The sequence below is a fragment of the Strix aluco genome, chromosome 33, assembly GCF_031877795.1.
Source record: "Strix aluco isolate bStrAlu1 chromosome 33, bStrAlu1.hap1, whole genome shotgun sequence".
In the NCBI taxonomy this organism is placed as follows: Eukaryota; Metazoa; Chordata; class Aves; order Strigiformes; family Strigidae; genus Strix; species Strix aluco.
Window position 1 is genome coordinate 3,356,789 of NC_133963.1, and position 7,736 is coordinate 3,364,524.

Genomic DNA, 7,736 nt, shown 5'->3' on the forward strand with positions numbered 1-7,736 from the left:
GGTGGGAGGCCAAAAAATGGTGGGAGGCTGGAGAGAAGTAGAGGCTAGAAAAAACTGGAGGCCGAAAAGTGGTGGGAGGCCAAAAAGGGGTGGGAGGCTGGAGAGAAGTAGAGGCCAGAAAAAATTGGAGGCCGAAAATGGGTGGGAGGCCCAAAAAGGGTGGGAGGCTGGAGAGAAGTAGAGGCTAGAAAAAATTAGAGTCCGAAAATGGGTGGGAGGCCAAAAATGTTGGGAGGCTGGAGAGAAGTGGAGGCTAGAAAAAATTAGAGGCCAAAAGGAGAGGGAGTCCAAAAAAGGGTGGGATGCTGGAGAGAAGTAGAGGCCAGAAAAAATTGGAGGTCGAAATGGGGTGAGAGGTCGAAAAATGGGAGGCTGGAGAGAAGTAGAGGCCAGAAAAAATTGGAGGCCAAAAGGGGGTGGGAGGCCAAAAAATGGTGGGAGGCTGGTAGTAAATAGACGACAGAAAAAAATTGGAGACTAAAAGTTAGTGGGAGGCAGAAAGGGGTGGGAGGCCAAAAAATGGTGGGAGGCTGGAGAGAAGTAGAGGCTAGAAAAAACTGGAGGCCGAAAAGTGGTGGGAGGCCAAAAAGGGGTGGGAGGCTGGAGAGAAGTAGAGGCCAGAAAAAATTGGAGGCCGAAAATGGGTGGGAGGCCCAAAAAGGGTGGGAGGCTGGAGAGAAGTAGAGGCTAGAAAAAATTAGAGTCCGAAAATGGGTGGGAGGCCAAAAATGTTGGGAGGCTGGAGAGAAGTGGAGGCTAGAAAAAATTAGAGGCCAAAAGGAGAGGGAGTCAAAAAAGGGTGGGAGGCTGGAGAGAAGTAGAGTCTAGAAAAAATTGGAGGCCGAAAAGGGGTGGGAGGTCGAAAAATGGTGGGAGGCTGGAGAGAAATAGAGGCTAGAAAGAATTGGAGGCCAAAAAGGGTTGGGAGGCCAAAAAGGGGTGGGAGGCTGGAGAATTAGAGGCTAGAAAGGGTTGGAGGTCGAAAAGAGGTGGGAGGCCGAAAAGGGGTGGGAAGTGGAAAAATGGTGGGAGGCTGGAGAGAAGTAGAGACCAGAAAAAATTAGAGGCCAAAAGGTGTGGGAGGCCAAAAAATGGTGGGAGGCCGGTGGTAAATAGAGGCCAGAAAAAAATTGGAGGCCAAAAGTTAGTGGGAGGCAAATAAGGGTGGAAGGCCAAAAAGGGGTGGGAGGCTGGAGAGAACTAGAGACTGTTTCACCCGGACCGTATTAAGGGTTGCACCTGCCGCGGGTCACTGTTTCCACCCGGACCCTATTCGCGGTTGCATCTGCCGCCGGTCACTGTTTCCCAGCCGGACCGTATTCGGGGTTGCACCTACCGCGGGTCACTGTTTCCCATCCGGACAGTATTCGGGGTTGCACATGCCGCGGGTCACTGTTTCCACCCGGACCCTATTCGCGGTTGCACCTGCCGCGGGTCACTGTTTCCCAGCCGGACAGTATTCGGGGTTGCACCTGCCGCGGGTCACTGTTTCCCAGCCGGACCCTATTCGCTGTTGCACCTTCCGCGGGTCACTGTTTCCACCCGGACCCTATTCGGGGTTGCACCTGCCGCGGGTCACTGTTTCCCAGCCGGACCCTATTCGCGGTTGCACCTGCCGCGGGTCACTGTTTCCACCCGGACCCTATTCGCGGTTGCACCTGCCGCGGGTCACTGTTTCCACCCGGACCCTATTCGCGGTTGCACCTGCCGCGGGTCACTGTTTCCACCCGGACCCTATTCGCGGTTGCACCTTCCGCGGGTCCCTGTTTCCCAGCCGGACCCTATTCGCTGTTGCACCTTCCGCGGGTCACTGTTTCCCAGCCGGACAGTATTCGGGGTTGCACCTGCCGCGGGTCACTGTTTCCCAGCCGGACCCTATTCGCTGTTGCACCTTCCGCGGGTCACTGTTTCCCAGCCGGACCCTATTCGCGGTTGCACCTGCCGCGGGTCACTGTTTCCCAGCCGGACCCTATTCGCGGTTGCACCTGCCGCGGGTCACTGTTTCCGCCCGTACTCTATTCGCGGTTGCACCTGCCGCGGGTCACTGTTTCCGCCCGTACTCTATTCGCGGTTGCACCTGCCGCGGGTCACTGTTTCCACACAGACCGCACTCCAGGTTGCACCTCCTCCTGCACACTATTTCCACACCGATTCTATTCCAGTTTAAAACCCACATTACACGTTACAGCTTAGTAACACCTTCCAATTACAACTGTAGGTTACAGCTTACACTGACACCTTAGGGTTACAGTTACACTGTACACCTTAGGGTTACAGGTTAGAGTTAGGGGGTGGAGTCAGGGGTGGGCTTAGGGTTAGGGGGTGGACTCGGGGGAGGGTGTAGTGTTAGGGGGTAGACAGGGGTGGGCTTAGAGTTAGGGGGTGGACTCGGGGATGGGCTTAGTGTTAGGAGGTGGACTTGGGGGTGGGCTTAGAGTTAGGGGGTGGACTCGGGGGTGGGCTTAGTGTTCGGGGGTGGACTTGGGGGTTAGCTGAGCGTTAGGGGGTGGAATTGGGGATGGGCTTAGGGTTAGGAGGTGGACTCGGGGGTGGGCTTAGAGTTAGGGGGTGGACTCGGGGGTGGGCTTAGGGTTAGGGGGTGGAGTCAGGGGTGGGCTTAGGGTTAGGGGGTGGACTTGGGGGTTAGCTTAGCGTTAGGGGGTGGAATTGGGGATGGGCTTAGGGTTAGGAGGTGGACTCGGGGGTGGGCTTAGAGGTAGAGGGTGGACTCAGGGGTGGGCTTAGAGTTAGGGGGTGGAGTCAGGGGTGGGCTTAGAGTTAGGGGGTGGAGTCGGGGGCAGGCTCTAGGGTTAGGGTGTGGAGTCAGGGGCAGGATCTAGGGTTAAGGGGCAGAATTGGGGGTGGACTCTAGGGTTAGGGGTTAGGGGTTGGGGTTAGGGATTAGGGTCAGGGTCTGGGGTTAGGATTAGGGGTTGGGGGTGAGGGTTTAGGGTGATGGTGAGGGGTTAGGGGTTAGGGTGAGGGTGAAGGTGAGGGGTTAGGGTTTAAAAAAATAAAATTGGAGGCCAAAATGGGGTGGGAGGCCCAAAAGGGGTGGGAGACCAGAAAAAATTGGAGGCCGAAATGCAGTGGGAGGCCAAAAACATGTGGGAGACCCGAGGGACGGAGAGGCCAGAAAGAATTGGAGGCTGAAACGTGGTGGGAGGCCAAAACATGGTGGTAGGCTGGATGGAAGTAGATGCCATTAAAAGTGGAGGTTGAAAAGGGGTGGGAGGTCAAAACAGGGTGGGAGGATGGAGGGATGTAGAGGCCTCCCACCCCGTATCGGTCTCCCACCATGATTCAGTTTGAAATTTCTTCTGGCCTCTACTTCTCTCCAGCTTCCCACCCCTTTTCGCCCTCCCACCCCATTTCCACCTCCACTTTTTCTGGCCTGTAGTTCCCTCTGGCCTCCACCCCGTTTTGGCCTCACAGCATGATTTTGCATCCACCTTTCACGGCCTCTACTTCCTTCTGGCCTCCCACTATATTTTGGCCTTCCGCCCTGTTTCAGCATCCACTATTTTATGGCCTCTACTTTGCTCTAGCTCCCACCCTGTTTGGGCCTCCCACCATGGTTCTGCCTCTAATTTTTTCTGCCCTCTACTTCTGTCTGGCCACCCACCCCATTTTGGCCTCCCACCCCGTTTCGGCCTCCACCTTTCCCGGCGTCTACTTCCCTCCATCCTCCCGCCCCGTTTCGGTCTCTCACTCCTTTTTGGCTTCCACATTTTTCTGGCCTCTATTTCCCTTCAGCCTTCCATTTCGGCCTCCCGCAGCTTTTCCACCCCCTCCTTTATTCAGGCTTTTATGTGCTCTTTGCACTTCCGACACTTTGTCGCCCACCGAGCCCTTTTTGTTTCTCTCACCCCTTTTGGCACTCCACAGTTTTCTGCCCCGTACTTGCCCTTCAGCCTCTCACCTATTTTTGGTCTCCACTCTTTTCTGCCCTCCGTGTCCCCCCGGGACTCCTGGCATCAAAGGCCAAGGGTTCAACGGTAACCGGGCTCAAACATCCGGAGAGGCCCCGCCACGGCCGAATCCAGAGAGGCCCCAGAAAGGGAAAGAAGAAAATCACGGCCATCTCGGCAGCACCCGCCTCCCACTACGGGAAGAGAGACCCCGCTCTGCGGACGAGGAAGGAGCCCTCTTCACGGTCCGCAGCGGGCCAGAGCGCCGGCGAGCGCCGCAGGGTCCGCGCGCGTCACCCAGAGCGCGGCACGGCCGCGCGGCACACGAGGGAGCGCGGCCACGCGTACGGGAAGCCGCGTCTTCCCTTCGGGGCCCCGTCGCCGCTCTCGCGCGTTTCGGGCTCTCCCCCGGCCCCCTCTCTCTCCCGCACCGCCGTGATTTTTTTGCTTCCCTTTACCTCCGCTCTCCTTCTTCTCTCCCGCTCCCTCTCCTTCTTATTCTGTCTTCTGCTAGCTCTCCCTTTTTCTTTTTCTCTAGACGCCTTTGTCCCGCTTCCTCTCCTTCCGTTTTTTCATCCTCCGTCTCTCTCCCGTACCCCAGCACCGGTTTTTTCCTTTTCCGGTTCTTCGTCCCGTTCGGCATCGGCGTCTTTTCGCCCGCGGCGTCTATTCGTTCGGCATCTTATCGTACGTCTCTTTTCGGTATCCGGTATCCCAAAGACGTGCGTCGTCAGCTTAGATCTCTTCTCGAGTTTTTCAGAGAAGAGGATCGCCTTCATCTATCGTCTAGGCATCTCCTATGGTTTTTTCTGTTAAGTTTGCATATTTTTTTTTTTTTTGTTCTAGCAATTTAGGCGTCAGGCCGCTTCATACGCTTTCAGATACATTTCAGGGAATTCCACGGGTTTTTTTGTGTTTTCCGTCCTTCGGGACTCTTAAGGGAGTCAGTCGGAGAGACGGTCAAGGTCACTCCGAATCGTCGGCGACGCACAGTAAATAATTTATATCGGAACCGGTGATATTTCCGAGAAGGAATTCTTATAGGATCTAGTTCCGCTTCGTTCTTTAGCGCTCTCCGGGACACGGTTCCATTATCACAGAATCACAGAATCACAGAATCAACTAGGTCGGAAAGGACCTCGAAGATCATCCGGTCCAACCATTCACCTAACACCGCCAGTTCCCACGTACACCATATCTCTCAGCGCTATGTCGACCCTACTCTTAAACACCTCCAGGGATGGGGACTCTACCGCCTCCCCGGGCAATCCATTCCGCTGCCTAATAACCCGTTCTGTAAAGAAATACTTCCCGACGTCTAGTCTAAACCTTCCGTGGCACAGCTGGAGGCCACTCCCTCTCGTCCTATCGCTTGTTATTTCATTAAAGAGACTCATCCCCAGCTCTCTGCAACCTCCTTTCAGGTAGCTATAGAGGGCCATGAGGTCTCCCCTCAGCCTCCTCTTCTCCAGAGTAAACAACCCCGGTTCCCTCAGCCGCTCCCCGTACGACACGCGCTCCGGACCCTTCGCCGGCTTCGTCGCCCTTCTCTGGACACGCTCGAGTAATTCAATGTCCTTTTTGTAGCGAGGGGCCCAAAACCGAACACAGTCATCGAGGTACGGCCTTACCAGTGACGAGTACAGGGGCAAGATCACTTCCCCGTCCCTGCCGGCCACGCTATTTCTGATACAGGCCAGGACGCCACGGGCCTTGCCGGCCACCCGGGCACACCGCTGGTTCACATTCAGCCGGCTGTCAATCGACACCCCCGGGTCCCTCTCTGACCGGCAGCTCTCCAGCCACTCCTCCCCAAGCCCGTAGCGCCACCGGGGGGGCTTAGGCAGCACGCGCGGTCTCGCCGGAAAAGACGAGTCACCCCGTAACATTTCGGTTTTCGCGTAGGAAACCACAGCGCCTCGTTTAGGATAACGATATTATTATCGCATTTAGCCGACTACTTCCCCACGTAGCTTAGCACGATATCCGTCTTTTTCTATCTATACCCCAGAAAAACTAGGTTTCATTCCACTCCCGGTCACGTCGCCGACACAATAGACTTAGCGAAAGAGCGGATATCGTCGTATCCGGTAAGGGTCGCTTTCTTCCTACGGCATTTTGCAGGTCACAAACTTAAGGCAGAGGAGAAAACTCCCAGCTGCTCCCCCAGGTGCCTTTATGCCTTCCGGTGGTTCAGCCCTCCCCTTTCCCAGGTGATCGTGGTCAGGGTGGTGGGTGGGGCCTGGGGTATATGAGGCACAGCCTCTCATCAGGGAGCTCATTCTGCTCTCGGGCCTCTCTGAGGTCAGAGCTCTGGTGTTCTTCAGAGTCAGCGGCAGATTTTGAGCCGAGGCAGCTCTTTGGGCAGGTGTGTTTTAATAATCACAGAAATAGAGGTACCTGAGACAAGAGTTTCAGCATCAGTCAAGGTTCAGCAGTGTGTATAGCAGAAAGTAAACAGGTACATAGTGGGTTTTTTTCAGGTAAGTAATTTTGTATCGGCGGGGCGGGTAAAACAGTTTAATAGCGTACACTTACATTTTTTCTTTTCATTCTAGATACATTGCATTTTCCTGACTTCATCGAAGACGGGACCTCGGTTTTTTCCCTAGCGTCGGCGTATACATCGTAAGGCGTCGATATCATCCACATAAACGGGACCAAAGGGGAGAGGACGGAGCGAGGGTCAGAGCGAGCGTCTCGTAAGCATCCGTATACAGAGTTTTAGCCTTTCTCAGAAAAACGGCGGGGACGTTTTAACATTCGTCAGGAAAGAGGCAGGGACGTAAGGCACGGAGTCTTTCGGGATCCGGGACGGCTCATCGCGTTTCCCGATCGCCCGCGGAGCGCCGTATCGTCTCGCGGGCGCAGCGTAGGCAGCCTTTGGAATAGGATGAGCATTTGAGGCGAACCGGGGCGGCGGAGAGGAGGAGCACGGGCCCGGTGTTTTCCCACGAGCACAAATATAATATTCCATCTTTTGAAATCACAGGCGCCGCAAGCGACGACGGCCACGGCGTCCGACGCCGAAACCGGCACGGAGCGGGCGAGCCGAAAGGGCCACGCTTTCGAGGAGGAGGGCGTCGCGGAAGAGGGCCGCGTCGGCCGACACGACGCCGACCGGTCGCTCGCTTCGCGGACGTTCGGCGGACGACGCGGAGGAACCCGGCGACTCGGGAGCGTCCCGGTCGGCCGACGCGGTCGTCGCGGAAGACGGTCCGGCCTCCGGCCCTCTCGAAGCTAAGTCGAGGGTCCAGGGCGGGAAGGGTCCGGGAGGAAGGGACAGGGTCGGGAATCGCAGGGAGGGCTTTTCGAGGTAGAGTAGGGGAGAGGACCGTCCGGGAGCGGCGCCCCAGGCGCCCGTAAAGGGAGCGAGTCACTTTTCAGCACCGGAGTACCGTGGTCGGGGCAGTTCCGGCCCGCGTCCGTGTCGTCGTGTACTTTGCGTGTTCTGCGTTCTGTATCTTATACCGTGCCATCCTCGGGTCTAGACGTCTCCGTAGGTCTTTGCGATCGTCAGGCATCTCGATAGCCCTCCCGAGAGTCTCGAGTACGTTCCCTCGTCGGCACGGCACCCGTCGAGCCCTTCTCATCTCGCAATTATAACCGGAAGCGCGGATCCGTCCGGCGCGCGTCGCGTCGAGGACGTTCTCGAGCGGTCGTCTCTCGCAGGGGCGAGCTAGGCGGCGCCCCGGGCCGTGCTTTCGAGCGTCATTTTGGCACCCGGTAGTCTTCCGGGGTTTCGTCCCCACATCTTATGACTTAAAACCCGGCTTCTCACGCATCCGTCGTTCCGGTTTTGACGGTAACTTCGTCTCACGGGCC